Below are 24,192 nucleotides of genomic sequence, written 5' to 3'. Positions count from 1 at the left end.
TTAGGCCTAGGATCCTTTTTGTGAGGTACTTTTGTGGCCTCAACAGCTGTTGTAGGTGTCTGGTCAGGTACATGCCAAATGGGGAGTTATATTCGATGACTGGTCTAATGAGGGATGAGTAGAGAGGGATGATGACCTCCTTCTGCCACGTAGAAGGACTTTCTGACCACAGTGGCAATGTGGTGGGCAAAGGTAAGGTGGCTGTCAACCTGGGTGCCCAAATCTCTTATGGCCCCTTCAGTGTTCAGTGAGCTCCCATCAATGTGGTAGTTTGTGGGAACTGAGTTTTTTCCAAAGGAGATGATAACATATTTTTTGGCATTAAGTTTCAGGCCATAGCTCCGACACCAGTCATTGGGCTTAGAGAGGCCCTTTTGTAGGATGTCTGCATCACTTGAGGAGTTGATAATGACTCCTAGCTTGCAGTCATCAGTGAATTTGGTCAGCCAGAGTCCTTCTGTGTTGGCCTGGACTTCTGAGAAGTAGACCAAAGAGGAAAGGGCCCAGGACCGAGCTCTGTGGGACTCCACTCATGATTGGTTGATAGTCTGACTTGAAATCCGCAACTTTCACTCTGTGGGTCCTGTCTGTGAGCCAATTTGCAACCCACCTAGTGATGTAAGGACTGATACCTAGTTTGGTGAGTTTATCAATGATACCTGAGTGCAGAATGGTATCAAAGGCCTTGGCCAGGTCGAGGTAGGCTGTAAGTACTGCCTTACCTTCCTCCACAGCCTTAGTGACTGTCTCGAAGAAGTCAACCAGGTTCAGCATGCAGGATCTCCCCTTGACAAAACCAAACTGTGTGGGTGAAGAGTTTGGAGAGTGTCAGAGAAGATAAAATTAAAAGAAAAGGGGGAATAATTTACTGCAAATACAAATATAAGTAAACAATAATTTTAAAATTTTAAAATTGTTAATCTTAATGTATATAGTTTAAAAGGCAATTGGATTTGTTTTAAAAAAGAAATTCAATTTGGTTATCTGATTTCAGAACTTTAAAAAGCGTCATAAATTACAATTTATACATTTTTGGGCAGGTGAGATCAGGCAGACGTTTGGCTATAATATATGCTCAGCTATAGCAGTAATTATAAAAAAACACTGATGTTATTATTCTAGACATTTCTGTAGGTAGAGCTGGAAGGGTGATGGTCAGATTTTACTCATAAAACTGCAGGATTCTCAGATTAATTGTAGTTTATGCTCCTAGCCTCTAATTGCCATGGGAAAAGACAGCATGTGTTCAAGAGATTAAACAATTTATAATTGTTAAAACCAATATTATACATGTTGGTGATTTTAATTATAATATCAGAGGAAATAGACCTCAGGCCTTAACCCTATTAGGGATGTCATAAAATTTGGTAAATAGGGGCTTGGCTAGAAGTGGGCCTTTACTTAAAAGAGAGGTGCACTGAGAACTGAAATGAATTATTTTCTTTATTCAGAAGACTTAACAGAGCTAGAAGAGAAAACTGATCACCTTCCAATCTGGGTGATGTTTGGTGATGGAAAAGGTAAACTACCTATGGATAGAAGTCATAAGAGATTAACAGGCAGGTATTTTGACAGTGAATGCTTTAGGAATGTTGCAAGACAGTTAAAGAATCTTCATGCAGAACTTCTACTTCTTGTGGGAGGAATGGGGGATGGCATTTAAAGAGAATTATAAACCAGATTATTTGGATGCTGAAAATTTAGAACATGTTTGTAGTAAAGATAAATAATCTTGATTAATAATGTATTTTGACAATCTGTAAGAATAAGAATTTTAGAGAGTAAAAGATGGTTCCATGAACAAAATAAAGAACAAAATGAGAGATTTATTGACTAGGCAATCTTTTGTTGTTAAGGGTAGGATACAGGAACTATCTCCTTTTGGAGGGAAATATTTATATTACTTTATAATTATATGTATAACATTAAGAACAGTACATGATAAATATATGCTATTACCAAGAAATCTATCCTCAAAGCAGTCACACATTTCAGTAGCTTTCTTTGAAAGTTATGTAGCAAATAGGGTCCTGGAATGACCCAAAAGAACAGTTATGGAAACAAAAATAGTTCTAAGCAAGAACTAGATGATATTTTTGTATTTTGTAATGTCTGGGTGGGATATAAGATTTCACAGGACAGGAAACGACAACTACTTCTGCAGGTGTGATATAAGTATATGAAGAAGACCTTTATTTCCAAATCCATGGCCAGCTCATTAGTTTCAACTATACTACAACCAGGCGTGATGGGAGTATAACAAAAATGTTGGCTAAAACATGAGGTTATAAAAGGGGCATCTTGTGATAGTATAATTTAATGTATATGAGAAAAAGATGATAAAGACATTTTTTAAAATTTTGATAAATTGGAGGCCAATAATTCTAACAACTTGTGTTTACAAAATCTTAATCCTTTACCATCTTTTTGGAGAGGGTTGGTGTAATGGTTAAGGTCTTAATGTAATAGATGCAAGGTACAATGTTTGATTCTGACTTCTGGATATTGCTAAGCTTATAATGGTTTGTAGACTGATAGCCTAATATTTACCTATGAACCAAATAAAGAGTTTACAAGCAAGGATGGGGAAAGTTTTGCATACTGTTGTGAACGAAAGTATTTTTGGTATTAAGGATATACAGATTAATGAGATATTAGTTTTAATAAAATATATAGTAAACAGCATTTAGAGAGATTGCAAGAATGGAAAAGAAATTGCATGTGACATGGAGAAAGCATACGATAATGCTACTTGTAATCATACAGGACATATTATTACTGCTTATAGAGGTGGTGTATGAATTTTATGCTCAATTAGATCAGCATATGCAAGCAGCATTGGTAGAGTTATAGTTAATAGAGGATAGGGTGTATGGCAAGTAAGAGTCTTGTTAAATAAGACTGCCCATTCAGTGGAGAACTTTCTGCCTTAATTATTAATGTGATTTTCTAACAGTCTGAAATAGAATTGCAGGTGAATGTTAGGAAATAGAAACAAGAACTACACTACCATTGCTGCTGGCATACACTGATGGTTTAACTTTAGTAGCTAAATTACAGTTAATATTTTGCATGTTATCATGAAGCTGAAAGATGTTTGAAAAATAGCTGAGTTGCATTTAAGTAAATAGGGATTTGCAGATGTGGTGAACATGGAGGAAACTCTTTTTCTATAAAATACTTTTCTGTTACTGGTCTAACATTTGTTAACAATAACTGTGCACAAGAACAATAGCTACACCTTCTATACTACAGTAGGTTATATGGTTAAAGTCTGGAAAATGTTTAGGCTAAGTTATGTTAAAAAGGTTCATCTTATTAATTTAGTTATTTTGGAGAGCTAGTTTGTTTCTGTAGTGTATATGCATTTCCTACATGAATGAAAACTGCAATTCTTGAATATATTATTGGGATTATTTGTGGCAGTTGTCTAAATTATGTGAAATGGGGGATACTTTATTGTGAGAAGAACAGAGGTGGACCGAGTTTAAAAAAAATCTCAAAGTTTATTTTAGTTCATTACTGTTTTGGGTCTTTAGGTTGGGCAAATTGACTCTCCATGGTTTTCACAGGCATTATTATACATTAAATGCATTTCTTTCTGGGAATTGTGTTTATATAAATTATACCTTATGATAACGATGTGAAAGGATATTATAAAAGAGTACTGTTGTGGAAAAATAGAAGTTCTTTTGCTGGTATCTGATAAAAAAATTGTTATATAAAAACTGTGGATACATTGTATTGGATAGATCCATAGAAGGTTTTGAAGGATAGAGAAAGAAGGGCAGTTAGGAGGAGGCAATTAAGATTTAAAAATGAGTGGGTATGGACAGATTTTATTTGGCAAATTGCCTTTTAGTAAGTTACCCATGGAAGGTGAAATTAAATTTAAAGCTGAAATAGAGAACGGATGCCTTTATGTAGGGTTAATAAAACAGAACATGTCTTCTTGGGTTATAAGAGTGAAAATGTTTTAATAAAGATTGGCTGAAGAACCCAATGTATTTCTCTTTTGCAAAAAATAACTGAAAAATATTTTGTTGGGTCTAAATGATAATATAGTAGGTAGCTGAATGGATAGACTTGATAGTGTATGTATGACTATAATATAGCATATTTGGATTGGAAGGACTGATGGAAATCTTAATAAATGGGATATGCAATATTCTACAAAGAAAATAAAATTGTGCTTGTGGATTAAGGGTTGGGGGAATAAAGTATTCTAGACAGCTGTCACATTTCCTTATTTTATATTTTACGTTTGTATATATTTTCTTTCCATGCTTACTTGTACAAGTATGTAAATAGCTTATTTTATCTGTTGTTTTAATAAGTAATAAGGAGCCCCTACTCATTTTGATATACGCTGTGGGATTTGGGATATATTTATCCACACGGGTATACATATATATATCAACGTATCTCTTTCTTTCTATTATACACACACACACACACACACGATATAGCTTATGTAAAAAATGTACGTTTACATGTATACCTATCCAATCGCCCTTGATTTTGATTCAGTTTTTAGCGCTAACCCTCTTTATTCCTCCTAAAACTGGTGACTTTTGGAGAAAATGCGAAATGCAGTTAATGAGTAATGACAATAATTAGCGTTATAGACTTCCTTTAATTCAAAACGTATAAATTAATTGACTTTCTCTTATTCCGTCAGCGTCTCAAGTTAATAGCACTAATTATCCTTGACTAATTTTGAATCTCTCCCGTTGTTGAAGGATATGCGTACATGCATTATTCCACAGCGTATCACGTGTGTGGTTTTACTTGCAGTAACATGCAAGCCACAAGCAGCCATTATAAATGTTTTATTTATATACTGCAGACCACCATTTTTTAGCAAAGAAGACATCCAAGAATTGATCTCTTTGCAGAAAACACACATCATGGGAGCTTAGCTTTATTTAGCCGCAGCGAGATTCAGTTTCCCATCCGCAGTAGGTAGGGACAATAGTGAAAAAGCGGGAGTGACAGGTAAACAAGAAAACACTTCCCCATACATCCGCCTCCCAATCCATACATCGCGGCAAATTTTCAGTGGAAAAAAATAGGTCGCCGAATGAGGGGTCACTGCCGTTTTCTGTTTCCAGGTCACCAGTAGCAACAAGGAAGCAGGAAGAGAATATGAAGACATCTGAGGAGGTGGTACTGGTAACGGAGGAGTAGTAGTGATGTCAGTGCAGGTGAGAGTGTTGATGTATTCTGGTAGCCGGTCAAAATACCATCCTAGTGTGTGTCTCCAGTGTAGTAGGTGTGACTCCGGGGCAAACGGGATTTAAGGGTGCATTGTATGTTTGTATCTCCAAAAGGAAATTAAAGTAAATGGGAGCTGTTTGGAGTTTTATAGTAAAGGTAGCACTGTGATTCCTAAGTGTCTTGTAGCTTTTGAATGTTGTGAAGGAAGTAAACGATACTGTATGGTGTCTTGTGATGTTAGCTGTCACTGTTGCGCCCTTTATTGGTCAGAGGTGACTTCTTTGCTGTCATGCAGGTCTAGCTTGTCACATTGCAGACGAGTAATTTGCAGCAGTGTCTGCGCATCGTAGCGTCCACACAAACGTCACTTGTGTTTAATGATTTAATGAATCACAACAACCCACGCTGGCAGGAGGCTTTACTACAGGGTATTACTCGGATTTGAGATACGTTTTAAAAGATAGCAAGGGCTAAGTAGATTTTTATTGTCTTTATTTATTTTCACAGGATTGATCGGATATTTTTTAACACTTCCACAGTTTTAGTAGAAATGTGCTTTCTTTGCTTCATTTAAACCTTGCCTTTAAGTGTTACATTGTAAGTCCTTGATACAGGTTCATAGGTACTTCCTAGGCTATTGATCTGTGTGGCCCCCATACCTGTGAAGTGTACCTCATTAGGAGGAATGTACCTCATTTGGGGTCCTAAAAAGTTCATGTTCCTCAAAGTTCCACATTGAAAGACTGTCACACATTCAGTGTTAGGAATTTTTTAAAGTGAAATCCATGGTAAATAGAAATGAATCATATTAATTCATTAAAATATCTTCTTTATAAGTAAAACCAGCATATTTAACCAACCTATTGCCTTCCTAGTTGAAGTTGTTAGTAAGCCATTAGTATGAGTTCCACATTTTGCCCATTTGTTCCACATTATGAGGGCTAGTGCTCCTCATTTTAGAGATGGAAGGTTGAGAGTTATGGTGGCAAGTGACAAGAGTGGTATGATGATAAATGCATTGGATTACACATATGTGAACAGTAATTTAGAGTAAAGTGAAAGTAGCATGTCTTTCTTTGTTGAGGGTGTTGGCTTGTCCTGCACCATTTTCATGTTTGAGGAAGAACATGTCTGGCATCCACATTCCATAGACAAAACAGTACTTTAAAATAAATCCCCCAAAACAGTTGTTTAAACAGAAACGTAGCATGACAAGGTGAATTATGTAAAGATGCTATATTTAGAACTAGGCTGCAGCAAAATAACTTGAGGGTTAGAGGGTATTTTCAAATTTATTTCACATTGTGCTGACACCAGTGCACACATTTCATCATGGGTACTGCCAAAATGAAGTCAATAACCTGACAGAAAATCGTTAAACATTTGGCAGCTGTTCATATTCACTTGCTCCTCACTTCATTTGTTTTGGAATACTGTGGAGTGAAGTAATCAATTAATTCCGGTCAGACTTTGGGGAATGTGTACCTTGATGTGTATTCTCTTACTTTGTTGACTTTGTGGTCCAGAGGCATTAATAAAAGTATACTTAAGTTTTTTTCTTATCTGTGTATTCTAGGCTTTGTCTGAGATATGATGTTAACGTTTTGGTTTGATGTATCATATTTCCTTTTAAGACTTTATCACGAATGTACAGATTTTTATTAATAACCACCCTAACCAGGAAAAGCCGAAAAGGCAAACAACAACATCTTGTTTTATTGTAAAATTGTAATGGTGTATTTTATTATATTATGTTGAAGTACATTTTTCTTCCTTTAGATTTTGTATGCTGGGCGAGTCATCTCCTTAGCATACCACTTTCTCAAGATTAGGATGCACAGTTATTGTGCTGGCTGTGTGAAAACTTGGAGGGGTTTTGCTTCTGTAAATTGAGAGTACTACATATAGTAATGCAGTCCTCTGCACAGATTGCACAACATCAAATACTTTTTTCCAAGTGGCATGTAGTTTTATCATGTCTAATTTGGTCAAATATGCTTACTCAGACTGAAATGTCAAGAGTAATTTTCTTCAAATTGGACTGTTTATATTAACTGAGAGTTTGCTGTGGGGTTTTAGTTTGGTATTTTTGTACAGTAATTGATTTATGTTGTGCTCATTTTGTGGTCGTTTAATACCAGTATGTTTTTGAACTGCAGATGCATTTTTTCAGTGAATTGTTGGAGATGAGGTGAGGGAACAGACTTTTGCTCTGTGGGATGGTTGCCCTTTTACCATGTTCATGTGATTTAGCACTGAATATATGTAAGGGAGTTCTGGGGACAGGTACCACTACAAGAAGTGTGGAGAGTCTGCCTCCTACAAGTTATACTTTCCTTCTTTGTTTGTGGAAGTTAAGTTTGTAGTTTTTTATTCTCATTACATGAATATGTTAAGATCACTCTTCCTATATATCCAGTCATTGCCTGTTGTTTGATCCTGAACACAGGGTAGTGGCATGGGGACAAAAGCCCATGTAATGCTTCATTGCTCTTCTTCATGGAAATACCAAATGTTAAATGCTCACAATTGTAACTGAGTAAATAACAGGGCTTTATATATCTAGAGAGAGTACTGCCTGAGCAGCCATTCACAAATTGCATGTTTTAGCAGTGTGTTGAGATCGAAAAGGGTTTGTGGTATTCACCTCAACGTTCACTGTTGTTTCTTGGTGGCTGCAATGTGTTTACAGACCTTTTAGCCGTAGCAGTTTGGACTGTCTGTGGTTATCATTGCCCAAACTGGTGTGTGTGTGTGTGTGTGTGTGTGTGTGTGTGTGTGTGTGTGTGTGTGTGTGTGTGTGTGTGTGTGTGTGTGTGTGTGTGTGTGTGTGTGTGTGTGTGTGTCTCTGTGTGTGTGTGTGTGTGTCTCTGTGTGTGTGTGTGTGTGTCTGTGTGTGTGTGTGTGTGTCTCTGTGTGTGTGTGTGTGTCTGTGTGTGTGTGTGTGTGTGTGTGTGTGTGTGTGTGTGTGTGTGTGTGTGTGTGTGTGTGTGTGTGTGTGTGTGTGTGTGTCTGTTTTTTTTTCTTCCTCTCCTCTAATCTATAGAAGTGGATGGAGTTGACACAAATGTTGTTGATCATAAATAATGAGATCCCGATGCACATATAATTTCATTAAGCATATTGTTTTTGCAATATTGCATATTATGGCCAGGGTCAGTTTATGATATTTTACTATACTGTCATTGATTTACTGAGAAAAGTTCATACCAGACAAATTGTTTGGTACTGTAAATAGCAGGTTAACAAAGGTAACCTAGTGGTTACTGTGTTTATTGACTGTAGTTTAACATTTTGATGATTTCTAGGAATCTTGAAAGAAACTGTACAGCGATTTACATGCTTTATGGAGTAGACTCAAGTGGCTGTATTGGGTTGAATTTTGTTGGGAAGGGGACTTTTTTTTGGCACGTACGTGACCAATTTTTCCAGTACTGTCAGTGATGGGTCTACTTTTGTTTTGGGATCGTACGATGAAGGTGGCCTTAAGTACAGGCTGTTTTTGTCAGTGTTAAAAGGGGGCAAAATGCTGGATGGTTTTGATGCTGGGTTGTGATAGGATCTCAGTAAAGTTCATAAGAGGTTACTAGGCTAACTGCCCTAGCGCCCTTACAAGCCTAGCCATATTTATCCTGAGTTGCCCCAATTGTCAGGGATTAGGTGAGTGATGTTTACAGAGGTATGGGTCTATGGTACCTAATACTGACTTCCTCTGCCCAGAAAGGGCATGGGCTAAACTCCAGCAGTGAATTTGTGGTCACCCATCCATTGATCTAGGTTCCGTCTGAAGAGGGTCAGGGAGGGGCTCTATTTCATGTAAACTGGAAGCTTGTTCCAGAGAAGTGGCAGTCTCTGGGACTCTCCAGCATGACCTGCTCATGGTAGAGGCTAGGTTAAGATCCCTGGAGCGAGTGACCCTCGTGCAGTTTGATTTATGAATGTGTAGCATTTCCATCAGGGCCGGATAAGAAACTGCCCTGTAAGCCAGGTACAGGTCACCCCTTAGCAACCTGTAGATGACAGCATACAATGACAGGGCTTTCAGTCTTTCAGTGTAAGACTTATTTTATGTACACTGTAATTTCTTGGTGAGAAACTTCTGTGGTCTCTCCAGTTGTTGCAGGTGTCTGGTGAGCTACATACAAAAGGGGACATTGTACTCAATTATTGGTGTAATGAGAGCTGAATGCAATGGAATTATAACATCCTTGGATCTAAATGTGATACCTTTACTTATAAAATGCGCCATATAGGGTTTGATTACTTCATATACTTTCTTTGTGTGTGTATTTGCTTAACTGTCTTGAACAAGAAAACTGCAGTCGTCTTCTTCTTTCGACTTTTCCAGGTTAGGGGTCGCCACAGCAGAACTCCGGTCCGCTAATGAGTGGCAGTAGATTTTTTACGGTGCTGAGGTGCCAGCTCGACACCCAACTTTCAACGAAGGCTCGCCCATTCACGCATGTCTTTCGAACGCCACTCGACCGTGGAGAGGACATGCAAACTCCACACAGAAGGTGCTCCAGCCGAGAATCGAACGGAAGAACCTCTTGCTGTGAGGAGACAATGCTACCACTGCACCATCGTGGCTTACGAATAAGAAAACTGCAGTAAGTTGTTTTATTCTAAATCTCCGTATGTGTCAGCTGGCTAGTGTCTTTTGGGGTTGACTTGGGCACACTATCTGCAGCATGTGATTGGCTCAGAGTCACAGACTTTAGTAGCAGAAATTGAGTAAACCAAACCCAGGACTGCAGTGTGGAGCTTGTTAGCTGCTCACATGCCTAATGCTGTGACGTTAACTGGAAAAGGAAGCAAGACAAAATAAAGAGTGCAGCAAAATGTGCAGATCCTGTGAGCACAACCTCATTTAGAGAGGTCAGGAGGGCAGGGTGGTTTAGTGGTTGAGATAGCTGCCTTACCACAATGGGGTTTGGACTTTATTCCTGAGCTGTGGTCACTGTCTGTGTTTGGAGTTAGCATGGTTTCCCTGTTCTATGTGGGATTGCTACTGGTAGTCTGATCTACTGACCCCCTCCAAAAGAAAAATGCAGGTTGTATGTTTGTTTTAAAGTTATCATTACGGTGTAGCTGCTGTATAGGTTGGCATGGGCTGGATTGGTGATAACCTATTGGAGTGAGCTGTTGGCTACATGGGGAAACTGCACAAAGTGCTGTGTGGAGTACAGACTAGTAGTATATGGAAGTGGTAGTTTGGGTCTGATCTTGAGACTTGCAGAATAGTGACCACTGCCCTTTGGGTAAGCAGTAAAGAAACTTGAGTTACTCAAGTCACTCATAACTTTAGGCTATAGAGTGTTGTTGGCTGTTAAGAAAGGTTGATCACTCTACAGGTGGTGTTGGACTTGTGTAGTGGGTTGTCAGAATGAGAGCCTTTTTTTTCCTCACAGGAGTCTAACTCTTCATAATGTAGTGAAGCCTCTGACCTAGATTTCTAACTTGCGCTTGGGTGCAAGTTAATGGGTCTGTTTCAATTTGTCGAAGGTTCAGAACCTTTCTCCATCGACCCAAAAGCACTGAATGTTCAATTCTGTGAACATTCATATTGAAAAAATATTTCGGCAGGAAAATGAAGTACTTGGCCAACACTACACCGGAACACACACTACCCCTATCTATATGTACCAACTTCGAGATCGCACTACATTGTGGAAAAGAGCAAATTTGTGCTGTTGACCAATTGCTTCCTTTCCCTACTTAAGTCTTTTGTGGATGTGAACATTTTGCGGAACTGAACGTTTGGTGGTTTTGGTCGATTGAAGAAAGGTTCGTGGAAGTGAACCTTCAACATATTGCTATAGACATGCAAGTTAATATTCTCAGTGCTGTAGTTAAATCAGACTAGGACATCTGTACTGCCCAGCCCAATAAACTTGATACCTCCCTATGCTTTAGTAAAAGTTTTATCTTTGGAAATCCCTGCATCCTAAAACACACCCAACTCCAAGAGGTTTTAGTTATCCCAGCTTCTGTGGTGTTTCTTTTGTAACCACTGACCAGCATATTCCCACAATTTCTGCAATCAACTTGATCTGGCTCCCTATTGAAATGTTGTCAGTCAAAATGTCGAGTGTTGACTTGCCAAAAATGCAAGAGAAGAGCTAATTTTGAACATCACCTCACTCCTTTAAACTTCTCTCTTGCAGGTGTGCAAGCCTTCCCCTCTGCACTCTTTAAGTTCTAAATACTAGCTCTGAGATTGCCATACCTTGAAGAAAAGGGAATAATTCAAGAAATGGCCATCTCAGATGTAGTATATGTAAGTCTGTTTTTCCTGGCCATTCAGTTTCAGCATTTTGGGACTCGCTACAGGTTACTGCCTGATAGAGAAGGGTTATCTTGAGACAATGTAGAGATTGTCTCATGCTGACTGACGGTAATCTACTGCTAAAATATATACTTGCATCTTTCACACATTGCATTGTATTAATACTTTTTGAGGCAAAAATCACACACGCACACAACTCGGACTTCAGGATCATCAGCAATCCACCCCCCTACATCCAACATAATGCACACAATTCTTAATATGCTGAAGAGCTAAAGATTAACTTGACCAAACCTCAGAGGCCTCCAACATGTCACATAGCAATAAGCACCCTTAGCAACACTCTAGACTTGTAAAACCTACCACCACGTATAGCACAATTTACCTAACCAAACATTCAAGTTATTGGTGAAACCATTGTAAGGCATACAGATATACCTCTTACTAGACTAAAAAAGGGAAAGAGTCACAGTTATTTGTCTGGTGCACAGATCAGATGGATCACACATGCACTCAAGTCACAGCTTCAAGTATGTCTTTGTCAACGTACATGTGGGTGTCAAGTGACTTGACATACCTTCTTGGACTGTATGAAGTGAGACACGATGGAGCTGTATTACTAGGTGTCCCTGGTATGTATGAGCCTGGCTTTGAGTAGCACTCTTCCATCTCCAAAAATGATGCCATAATATGAGCAAAAAACAATTGGCTTTGTTTTTGGTGTTATTCTAAGGGGGTCCATTACCTACATTGCCTGGGAGGACATGATCAACAGACTACACTGCTTCACCGGGGATGGTCTGTACCTGTCCTCTCTAGGTTTTTGAATATTGGCAAAAGCAATTTTCACCCCATAGTTCCTTTTTTAAGCAATACCAACCAGATAAACTTACCAACATAAATAAGAATAATAATATAAGAAAGTGTTTCTAATTAGTGCTCAAACTCTAAATGAGAAACTCCTCCCTACAAGCCCTCCACACCCTGGAGAATTTCGATGTCAGGGTAGTGTCTGAGACATGATTTAAAATGGCTGAGAGTACTCTGGCAGTGCAGGACTGTAATGCCTTTCACACTTTTAGACCTTCCACTGCACAGGACAGGAAAAAAGGTGGAAGTCTCTCTCAGTATTTACTCGAGAGATTGACATCAAAGCTGTTAAAAACAGCATGATGCACTGGAGCTTCTCCATGTGCAAGTCACCATCAGAACCCATTCTATATATCAGGAAGATACAGAACTCCCTCTTTGACTTAAGAAAACCAATGCCTATCTACAAGAACCGGAGTTTATCAGTATTAAACCCAAGACCATCTTTGTAAGTGATTTTAATTACCTGATTATAGACTAGGAAATAGGGATCAAAACCTGTCCTGCAACATTAACAGTATGGTTTGGAGGAACAGGCATATGTCACAGAGAATACCACTGTTGAACAGACTCCCTATACGTGTAAAACAAAGCTCATCACTGTCCAAATGCAAGTGCAACTTGGATGTATGGATGAGCAATAGGAATTTACCTCGGGGCCCCCCTTGTACTATCCATGAACAGAGGTAGCTCATAAAATGATTTAACCCAAGATTGGGGACATTCTAAATATCTGTGGGACGATCCGAGTTACTACCAATAGGGGTAATATAAGTAGAGTCCATTAACTGGTGAGGTTAATCTAAACAGTAAATGAAATAGATAATTGCAAGTACAAAATGGAAAATTTGGCCAGGCTTGAACTATCCCACAAGGGCAGTTAGCCTAGTACTAACCTTTAAACCGGTGTTTGTAAGTAGGGGTACACCATGATGAACGAGGAGAGAATATGTAGTGCTAGACTAACTGTTAAGAAAGTAGAAGGCAAAACAAAAACTTTCATCGTTATACAGTTACAGACTTCATCAGATTGTGATTATATATAAAAAAAACATTTAAGTAGAGCAGTGAATATGTTGCAGGACTCAATCGACCAATCTCAGTTTTTTGTGTCCTTTGCTTAGGTTTACATTTAAAATTAACAAAATCATTTAAACCTAGAAAAAACATGCATTTAATTTAAACTTGCATGTGTATTCCTTTGCATCTGGAAAAATTCTCTGCAACTCCACCCCTGACATCCATATTTACATATCAGTCACATTAAAAAGAGAACCATTTAGAACTGTGACTCATGCTATGAACTCTGTAAATCCATAGATAAGACAGTCATTTTTCTGCATTTCAGTACTATGCACACTGTTTATTTGAAAAAAAAAAACAGTAGTAAAAGGTCAAGCTGTTAGGGCAAGTTGAGTAATAGTGTTAAGTGAAAATTTTTATTGTGAGGTAATGCTTTTGAAAGAAACGTTAAAAGTAGTAGTGCTTCATGTTCCTTTTCTTACAGAGATGCAGTATGGGCACAGGAGCTGGCTGGTGGGACACATGAACCCCCCCCCCCCCCCCAAAAAAAAAGATACAGAATATGTGAAAAATATACATACCTACTGTCCACGTCTGTACTAGCTAAATGTGCTTTTCTTCACAGGAATACAGTCCTATAAACAAATTAAATATTAGTAACTTTCTCAAAATATGTCGTGACCCTCAGCCACTATAGTGTTTACTTGGTGATAATCCAAAAGATGTAAAATGCTGGAGGACTGCAGACTAATAACCACAACATCACCTTCAGCTGGAAGCACACGGCACCAATAAAGGCAATCCCAATGGAAAGGAGCCACCAAACAATATATATGGAGTCCAAATATAAATGCCAGTAACTGATATCCAACGGCCAAAACACAAGCGATTAAAATCACACACCGTTTTTATTCACAATAACAATAGAATTGTGATTCAACAGAATTGTGCTTGAGTTCTTTTGTATCCAGAACAGAAAACTTCATCAGAATCTAATTAACAACACATCCCATCCCTCTTGAAACCACAACGCATTTTTCATTGGCCCACAGAACATTTTTAAATATTATACATATATATACAACATCCTTCAATACATCATATTACAATTTGTTTATACATAAAAAGTAAAGCTTGATTCTGAAAAATTTTTTTATATATATTAATGTATATGTAGAAAATTAAATATATATTGAAAAAAGTGCATATATGCATGTGTGTTTGTGTTATTTCATAGCATATGTATTACTTTCCTATCCTCCTTGTATATATCCATCAGTCGTCCATCCAAGATAACCAATGACTATGAAATATTAGCCCTTAATTTTAAGGCTGGGGTGAAGGAGATGTGATCATTTAACCCTGGGTAAGCACAAGCATCAAGGCGTAATTGCCATATTAGTTCCCTAAATTCCAGCATTGATTCCCAGTCCCCACCGCTATCTTGTGGTTTTACCCTTTTTATAATCCAAAACTTAAAATCTGCCCTAGCACTTTTTACTTCATGTCGGTACAAGGCGTTAGTTTCTTTTTTTCTTATGTCATACATATGCTCATAAATTCTTATTTAAGACTCTGTTCTGTCTTACCTATATAAAATGCCCAACAGAATGTGCAGTACGCCATGTACACCACACCCTTTGTTGAGCAGTTCTGATGTTCATAATCTGTACTGGGAAACTGGCAATCCTAGTTCACTAGTATTGGCTATAAAAGGGCACTGTGGATATCTACCACACTTGAATGTCCCCCCAGTCATTCCTTCCTTCATTCTTCGACCCATTGGGTCACCCTTTTTCAAAAATATCTTTTAAATTCAAATTTCTCCTAAAATTTAATGGCCTATCAAATATCTCTAACTTATTTGCCATACTATAATTTTCTGAATTGTTCCCGTATCCTTATTTTAAGTTACCACTAAATATAGTGTTTTACTTCCTTCTGCATTCTTTCCATTACCTACATTCTGTCTTTCATTTTAAAGAGTTTTGACCAAGGAATCTGGGTACCCCCTGTCAAGGAATAAATTCTAGTTCTTTTATTAAATCATCTTTATTGGATGTCATACAGGCCGCCTGTACCATCTGCCCTTTTATTATGTTTTCTTTTGTATGAATGGGTGAATACTCTCGAAGTGAAGATATGAATTTGAAGAACACTCCTTCTTGTATGTTTGGGACACGTATCTCTTTATTTTTTAAATCCTTTCTGGTACTCTCATCCAAATAATGTACTTCTGTATCCTTAATTTCATGCATGAAATTCAAAAATTCTGTAGTGTTCTTCACATAGTTAATAAAGAGTGTAATCCGCTCATATGGATCCTGCCAAACAATAAATATGTTGTCCAAAAAAAAATAGTGTGTTCTAATACATTCCTTAAACTCAGAATTAAATACAATTTTTTTTCTCCCAGTGTAACATCATTATGTTGGCAAAAATTGATGCGCATGATGCGCCCATCACCACTTCATCTAACTGATGGCAATACTCCCCCTGGAAGTAAATAAAATTATTTTTTAATACCAATTCTATATTCTCTGATACTAACCTAAATTCATTTGCTTTCAAAAAAATTGAATTCCACCAACATTTCCTCAAACCGTTCAAGTCCCAAATTGTGTGGGATGACAGAAAATAGATCTTTACATCTATTGTTATAAAATAAAAGTTGGCATTGAACTCCAGTTGTCCAATTTTGGATAAAAAAATCCCATGAATCTATCAAGATATCTGGATACATTCCATAAAAAGTCTTTAACTTGCTATCCACATACATTGCCATTGGTTGGGTTTCTAACCTGCTGACGTGACCACTGGTCTTTAATGGGGGGGGGGGTATTTTGGTCCTTGTGGACCTTGGGGATTCCATAAATTCCTGGGATGCATGATTTCTGTACCTTAAACATTTCAAATAATTGCTTACTATCTAAAACCATATCAATCCTTCTGTATGTCATATTGACTTCATTGCATGAAACTTGTGCATATCTCCCACCTGAATTCAGAATCCCCAACATTTTAGCTGAGTAGTTCCAATTCTTCATAATGACCACCCTGCCCCCCGGTCCGGTTTCATAATTCTAATCATCTTATTTCCCATCAGTTCTTCTAGGACTTGCGTTTCTTCACTTGTTAAATTAATTGAATATCTTCTCTTTCTTTTAAACATTTTGACTTCATTAACCACTACATTTTCAAAATTACTTAATTCTGGATGTATTGGTGGATTCTCTAAGTACTTCTTTTGATCAATTATTCACCTATTGTCTTGGAATTGGATTCCCCAAGTATTAATTTTAAATTTAATTTCTTGGTAAACATTTTGATGTCTTAATATTGTACTGGCTGTATCACCCTTTCTCACAGGAATAAACATGAAGCCCTTCTTAAATAAACTAAAATGCCCCTCATTAATGTCAATATATGCATAACTGCAAATATGAAAATTCTCTTTAGTACATGTGACACCTTCTCTCTTATTACTGTCCCTTGTAAAATCCTTATATTCATCCATTTGGCCTTGTTGGAGTACTAATGCTGGACCTTCTAATCCCCCTGAGATCTGTGGTACTGTTACCGCCTCCCTTGATATTGAGTTATCTGTCGCCCTGTTACTTGTGCATATGTGGGTCATGTGTTGAGATTCCTGATCTTCTCTGATCTCCTTGGGGCTGTGTTCCCTTCAGGGGCCCTCCCTTGTCTTGCATTCCCCTCATTTCCATGATTGTATAGTTCGTTTGTGATTTCATCACTATTGTCCTAACTATTGTAATCATTATTAGAATTGTTGTTGTAGCACCTCTCACCATCATCCCGTTTACGAAATCCCACTTTATATGCCTTCTCTTCCGAATATTCTTTGCTATCTCTATCCAATTTCCCTGTTTTTTTATTTTTATTAATGTTATCAATATCCTTGAATATTAATAAGTATCTCTATTTGTGTTCATAAACAGTGAATAACAAATCCGCCTGTATTTTCCTGTTTAACATATCAATTTCATCTTTAAGCACATCCAAAATGTTCTCATTATTCTTAATAACCGCCCTCATTAGGACAATACCACATTCATTTAATATATTTACTACATCATGGAAAAATTCAGAACCCTCGTTTATGTTATTTGGAAACTTGTTCACCCTCAACCCTTTAGGAACATGTTTCCTTTTAATACATTTATTTAAGAACCAATTGTCCATCAATAAAGTCTTAAACTTAAGCATTTTTTCTTTGTTTGTTGCACATACCTCCATATGAGGCATACAGGTCCATATTCCCTTCATATGTTATTTCCGTTCCTGAGATGGTCTTATTCAACCATTCATTAAAATCCAAATTTAGATAACTTTCCATTCCCATGTAATTGTGATAATTTCCACTCAAACTGCCAGGACTGTGGAAAACTATTGTCCGATCTCTTTGATAACTGCTGTAGCTATCTCCACCACCTTGTTGAACTCCCTGTGTTCCATCATTCACATCCTGGTTCTGTTGAAAACATGGAGTGGATGCTTCTAAGTCTGTACTGTTGGATTCAGGCTGTGAAAATATTATTTCTTTATTAACTATCTGAGTAACATTACATAATTTTTGAATTTCACACATGAAATTAAGGCTAAAGAAGTAAACATGGAGTGGATGCTTCTAAGTCTGTACTGTTGGATTCAGGCTGTGAAAATATTATTTCTTTATTAACTATCTGAGTAACATTACATAATTTTTGAATTTCACACGTGAAATTAAGGCTAAAGAAGTATGTTACTAGGCTGTGAGTATCAGAAAGGATTTAACAAATAAGGGATATGTGTTCCAAGTATATAGGAAGGAGTGTTTTTCAAATTCATATCTTCACTTTGAGAGTAATCACTCATTCATACAAAATAAAAACGTAGTAAAAGGGCAGATGGTACAGGCATGACAGGTATGACATCCAGTAAAGAAGATTTTAATAAAAGAACTAGAATTTATTCCTTGACAGGGGATACCCTGATTCCTTGGTCAAAACTCTTAAAAAGGAGGTATTAAATGGTTGGGGGATAGATATTTACCCCTCTTGAATATGCCGACGGGGGGGGGAAATTCTGTTAATGGAAGGCATAGAATGTAGGTAGTGGAAAGAATGCAGAAGGTAGTAAAACACCATATTTAGTAGTAACTTACAATAAGGATATGAGAACAATTCAGAAAATTATAAGTACTGGGAATGTTTTTGCAGCATGTCAAATAAGTTCGAGATATTTGATTGGCCATTAAAATTCAGTTTTAGGAGAAATTTGAATTTAAAAGAATTTTTTAAAAAAAGGTGACCCAACGGATTGAAGAATGAAGTAATGACTGGGGGAACATTCAAGTGTGGTAAATGTCCACAGTGCCCTTTTCTAGCTAATGCTAGTGAACATTGGTTGCCAGTTTCCCAGTGCAGATTACGGACATCAGAACATCATAATTGCTCAACAAAGGGTGTGGTGTACATGGCGTACTGCACATTTTGTTGAGCATTTTCGATAGGTAAGACAGAACGGAGTCTTAAATAAAGAATTTATGAGCATATGTATGACATAATAAGAAAAAAAAAAAGAAAAGTACGCCTTGCCTCGACATGTAATAAAATGTGCTAGGGCAGATTTTAAGTCTTGGGTTATAGAAAGAGTAAAAACCACAAGATGGGGACTGAGAACCAATGCTGGAATTTAGGGAATTAATATGGCAGTTACGCCTCGGTGCTTGTGCTTACCCAGGGTTAAATGATCACATCTCCCTCACCCCAGCCCTAAAATTAAGGGCTAATATTTTGTAGTGGTTGGATGGACGACTGGTGGCTCTATACAAGGAGGATCGGAAAGTATTACATATGCTTTGAAATAACACAAACGCACACGCATACATATGCACATGTTTTTTATATATAATTGGATAGATTTTCTATACCTGTGTGTGTGTGTGTGTGTGATATATATGTATTTTTTTTTTCAAGAATTAAATTTTACTTTTTATGTAGAAACAAATTGTAATATGATGTGGAATTGAAGGATGGTGTATATATGTTTAATATTTTAAAATTTTCTGTGGGCCAATGAAAAATAGGCTGGTTTCAAAAGAGGGAAAAGATGTGTTCTTAATTAGATTCTGATGAAGTTTCCTGTTCTGGATACGAAAACATTCAATCACAATTCTGTTGAGTCGCAATTCTATTGTTATTGTGAATAAAAACGGTGTGCGATTTTAATCGCTTGTGTTTCAGCTGTTTGTTACTGGCATTTTTATTTGGACTCAGTATACTCAATATATATTCTTTGGTTTATTTAGTGATTCCAGTTATAATGAGTCCAACATTCTGTTTTACTATACTATCCAGCCAGTCTTTCAGAACCTTACACTGGGTTTTCCTGAGCTAGACCTAAGCAAGCAAATAGCCTTCATCCTTAGAATTTGTAAAACTCTCCTCTGATACCCATAATGAATCCTTTACCACTACCAAAGGCAAACTAATGTGCCGTTTTTATTTCTATAAAAAAGGGTCTTTAACATTTCAAATCACTTAATTCTCATAAGCCAACTTCACTTATTTTGAATCCACCACAGCCTGTCACAAAGCATCTAAGCAACAGAAATGTTATGGTCAGAATTCACAAGGCAGCCTCTACAGAAATACACGGACAGTAGGAGATTAGTTTTCTTCCATTATATTAATTTCACTACGTATAGTACAGTACCTTCCTATTGTCAACATAAATTTTTAAAAAAGGATTACCTGGTCTCAGCATATCCAGCTTTATGTTTTCATAGAAAAGAATTTCACATTTATATTTTGTAATGTTCCACCACATACTCCAGCACAGTAAAGTAGGAATCTAGGGGAGAGGTGCTGCAGAGTGACATAACATCAGCAGAAGATATGTCTGTGTGTTAATCTAGGCCATCTATTACATTTAAACTGCACCCACAATTTAGAGCTGCAGTGGTTTGAGGGGTGCAATGTTCCCATTTGACAGATGTTTACTACTATTTATACTATGAAAGCAAACATATACCTGCCATTCTTAATGGGGTTATGTTTTGATTTAATGTTGTCCTTATTTGTTTATCATTTTGGACTGGTTTAGTCACAAGGCAAATGGAGCTAGAGACGCCTAGTTAAGGCAATTAACCCCCCCCAAGCAGCACAAAGCAATCCCAAAAAAAGACAAAAAAAAAAAAAACCCCAGCAGGGTACTTATCTAAAATGGTGAGGACTTCAGCAAACAGGAGTAATCACTGGAATGCCAACAAATAGAAAAACGGCAAAAATGGATGGCGGTAACAGACCGATGGTTAAAAACAGTGTTCGGACTGATGGCAAAGAAGTTTGAGGATGGAACGCCTGAATGTCACCTTTATGTCCTATTCTACGCAAGGAGTGTATAGTTGATGTTCAGTGTACCTTAAAGCAACGGTAGACTTTGATAAACTGGCCGGATGGTGGGCTTCACAATAGGGAACCCCATTTGTAATGAATACTGCAGTGATGAATGCAAGAACATCTGTTAATACAACGAAAAGCTAATGTACACAGCACAATGAGCATAGTAAGTGAGAGATTAGCTAATGGGCTTCCATTTCAATCCACATTTGTTCAAATAGAGCCCTGCTAAATCCCTAATGCCAAAAGAACAACTGCAGAAAGACCAAAGTCAAAAGGCCAGATGTTCAAATCTTGCGTCATGTATGACTTGAGCGCAAAACATTGAAGATGTCTGTGCGTAAAACATACTAAAACACTAGATGTCAGCAACATCAGTCTTGTTACCTTTCCACGCTATAAAACGTGACAACACTCCATTCTGAAATGAATTTTACCCTAACTCCAGTCTCTCTGTACTGTTTCATAGTATTATGAAATTTTCTAGAAATCCCTTTGCTAATCTCTGTTTCATATTGTTTTGACAGTATAATACCTTCTAAGGGTATTAAGATGCACTATCCAAGACCAAGAACATTCCTTACATGAGGCCAGGTAACCTACCAGGCTGTTCAGAAATTAGCCTTCATCAGGACTTTTCAGACTCGCTACAGGGGCTGTTCAGTATCTGCCTTCAAACAGGCTTCATGCTAGATGAGTGGAGGACAACAGTCCTGCTGTTGCACAACGATGGAGCATCAACAGACCAGGGTTGGTACAGACCTGTAAGTACATACAGCCTCATTTGTAAGTTTTTGAAAAGGATCGTTGTGGAATTAACAAAGATGTAGGCAATGTACAAACTCTTGACCCAGGCCAGTTAAAATTTATTAAGGAAGGATCCTGCTACTTAACCTAGTCGACTTCTTCATGAAAGTTACTGATGCAGTGGATAAGGACATACAGTGGATATAAAAAGTGTACACACCCCTGTTAAAATGTCAGGTTTCTGTGATATAAAAAATGAGACTACAATAAATCATTTCAAAACTTTTCCCACCTTTAATGTGGCCTATAACCTGTACAATTCAATTGAAAAAGAAACAAATCTGTTAGGGGAAAAAAATATAAAAAAAAGGTACAATAAGCTGGTTGCATAAATGTGCACACCTTTAAACTAATACTTTGTTGAAGCACCTTTTGATTTAATTACAGCATTCAGTCTTCTTGAGTGCACACCTGTCATCAATTAGAGACTCCTAACCCCAAATAAAGTTCAGCTGTCCTAGTAGGATTTTCCTGACACTTACTCAGTTGCCTGCTGAGGCAAAAGCTATGGTTCGCAGAGAGCTTACAAAGCATCCAAGGGATTTCATTGCTTAAAGGCATCAGTCAGGAGAAGGGTACAAAAAAATGTCCACAGCATTGGATATACCATGGAAAACAGTGAAGACAGTCATCAAAAAGTGGAGAAAATATGGGGCAACAGTGACATTGCAAAGTACTGGACATCCCTCCAAAATTGATGAAAGGACAGGACAAAAACTGGTCAGGGAGGCTGCTAAGAGACCTACAGCAACACTAAAGGAGCTGCAGGAATTTCTGCTAAGTTCTGGTTGTGTACTACATGCGACAACAATCTCCCGTATTCTCCATATGTCTGGATTATGGGGTAGGGCTGCAAGAAGGAAGCCTTTTCTTACACAGAAAAACATCCAGGCCCGGCTAAAATTTGTAAAACCATACATCATCTCCCAAAAGCATGTGGGAAATTGTGTTGTGGTCTGATGAGGCCAAGGTTGAACTTTTTGGCCACAATTCCAAAAGGTATGTTTGGTGCAAAAACACTTCACATCACCAAAAGAACACCATTCCCACAGTAAAGCATGGTGGTGGCAGTATAATGCTTTGGGGTTGCTTTTCTTCAGCTGGAACTGGGGCTTCAGTCAAGGTGGAAGGAATTCTGAACAGTTCCAATTACCAGTCACTTTTGGCTTAAAACCTTCAGGCATCTGCTAGAAAGCTGAAGATGAAGAGGATTTTCACTTTTCAACATGGCCGTGACCCCAAGGGTGCATCCATATCAACAAAAGAATGGCTTCACCAAAAGAAAATTAAAGTTTTGGAATGGCCCAGGCAGAGCCCAGACCTAAATCCAATAGAAAAATTGTGGGGTGACCTGAAGAGGGCTGTGCACAAGAGATGCCCTTGCAATCTGACAGATTTGGAGCACTTTTGCAAGGAAGAGAGGGCAAATATTGCCAAGTCAAGATGTGCCATGCTGATAGACTCCTACCCAAGAAAACTGAATGCTGTAATTAAATCAAAAGGTGCTTCAACAAAGTATTAGTTTAAGGGTGTGCACACTTATGCAACCAGCTTACTTTATGTTTTTTATATTTTTTCTCCTAACAGATTTGTTTTTCAATTGAATTGTACAGGTTATAAGTCACGTTAAAGGTGGGAAAAGTTTTGAAATGATTTATTGTGGTCTCATTTTTTTTATATCACAAAATCCTGTCATTTTAACAGGGGATGTGTACACTTTTATATCCACTGTATCTGTATATCTAGACCTCGCAAAGGTGTTCAACACCATCCCACATTCAGACATCGTAGAAAACCTCTCCCAGTTAAATGTAAATCCCTGTGTAACTTGTTGGATAGCAAACTGGCTCATAAATGGAACCCAAAATAATAGGTTGGGCCAGTCTACCTCCTCCAAAAGACCTGTCGCTAGTGGTGTACTCCAGGGTTCAGTCTTTGAGCCACTCATCTATGGTATTTACTTCTCAGAGGTCAAAGCAAATGTCAAGGGTTTATAGTTGACCAAGTTTGCAAATGACTGTAAACTTGGTGCCATCATAAGCTTCTCAGAGGACACCAAGATCCCCCAACAGAATGTCAAAACCATGCACTAAAACTAAATGCCAAAAAATGTGTACTAGTATCCTTCAGCATGCATGACTTCCCTCTGTCACACTAACACCACACAGTTGATCCTGTAGTCCGGGATCTTGGAACCTATGACGACAACAAACTGTCCTTTGATCCCCACATATCCACTATTGTAAGGAAGTCCCTTTTCATTTCCCAGTTTTTATTTAAATGTGTGTTGTCCGTGTCCAGGGATGTAATCATTGCACAGTACTCCGCTCTCATTAGGTCAGTCATTGAATATAATGTCCTTTCAGTATGTACCTGCCCAGGCACTTGCCACAACTAGAACATCCACAGTCATTTCTCCTTAAAAAAGTCAAGGGCTTAAACCATAAAAAAGTATGCAGGTCATCTGAAAGCTGTGTCCCTGTGCCCTCTATCATACAGGCTACTAAGGGGTAACTTCTGCTGTGCGTAGCCTTAACAAACCTTGTGCTGTCATGTCTGCTACACTTTTGCAAGCCCAAT

General features: G+C 37.8%; 1 protein-coding gene across 3 annotated transcripts in view; it reads left to right on the top strand.

Moving 5' to 3' along the window:
- Nucleotides 1-4,952: 4,952 nt before the first annotated feature.
- Nucleotides 4,953-24,192, top strand: part of ZDHHC6 (zinc finger DHHC-type palmitoyltransferase 6) — a 762,509-nt gene continuing 743,269 nt past the window's right edge. Inside the window, exon 1 of one of the 3 annotated variants that reach the window (XM_044055851.1) lies at nucleotides 4,953-5,207. The gene's annotated coding sequence lies outside the window, so the exon portion shown is untranslated. The remainder of the gene's footprint in view (nucleotides 5,208-24,192) is intronic. The other 2 variants (XM_044055850.1, XM_044055847.1) reach the window with 2 other exon arrangements.

This window comes from Protopterus annectens, chromosome 14.part0, assembly GCF_019279795.1.
Source record: "Protopterus annectens isolate FY-2018-M chromosome 14.part0, PAN1.0, whole genome shotgun sequence".
Taxonomy (NCBI): domain Eukaryota; kingdom Metazoa; phylum Chordata; order Ceratodontiformes; family Protopteridae; genus Protopterus; species Protopterus annectens.
This window is presented reverse-complemented; position numbering and strand designations above follow the sequence as displayed.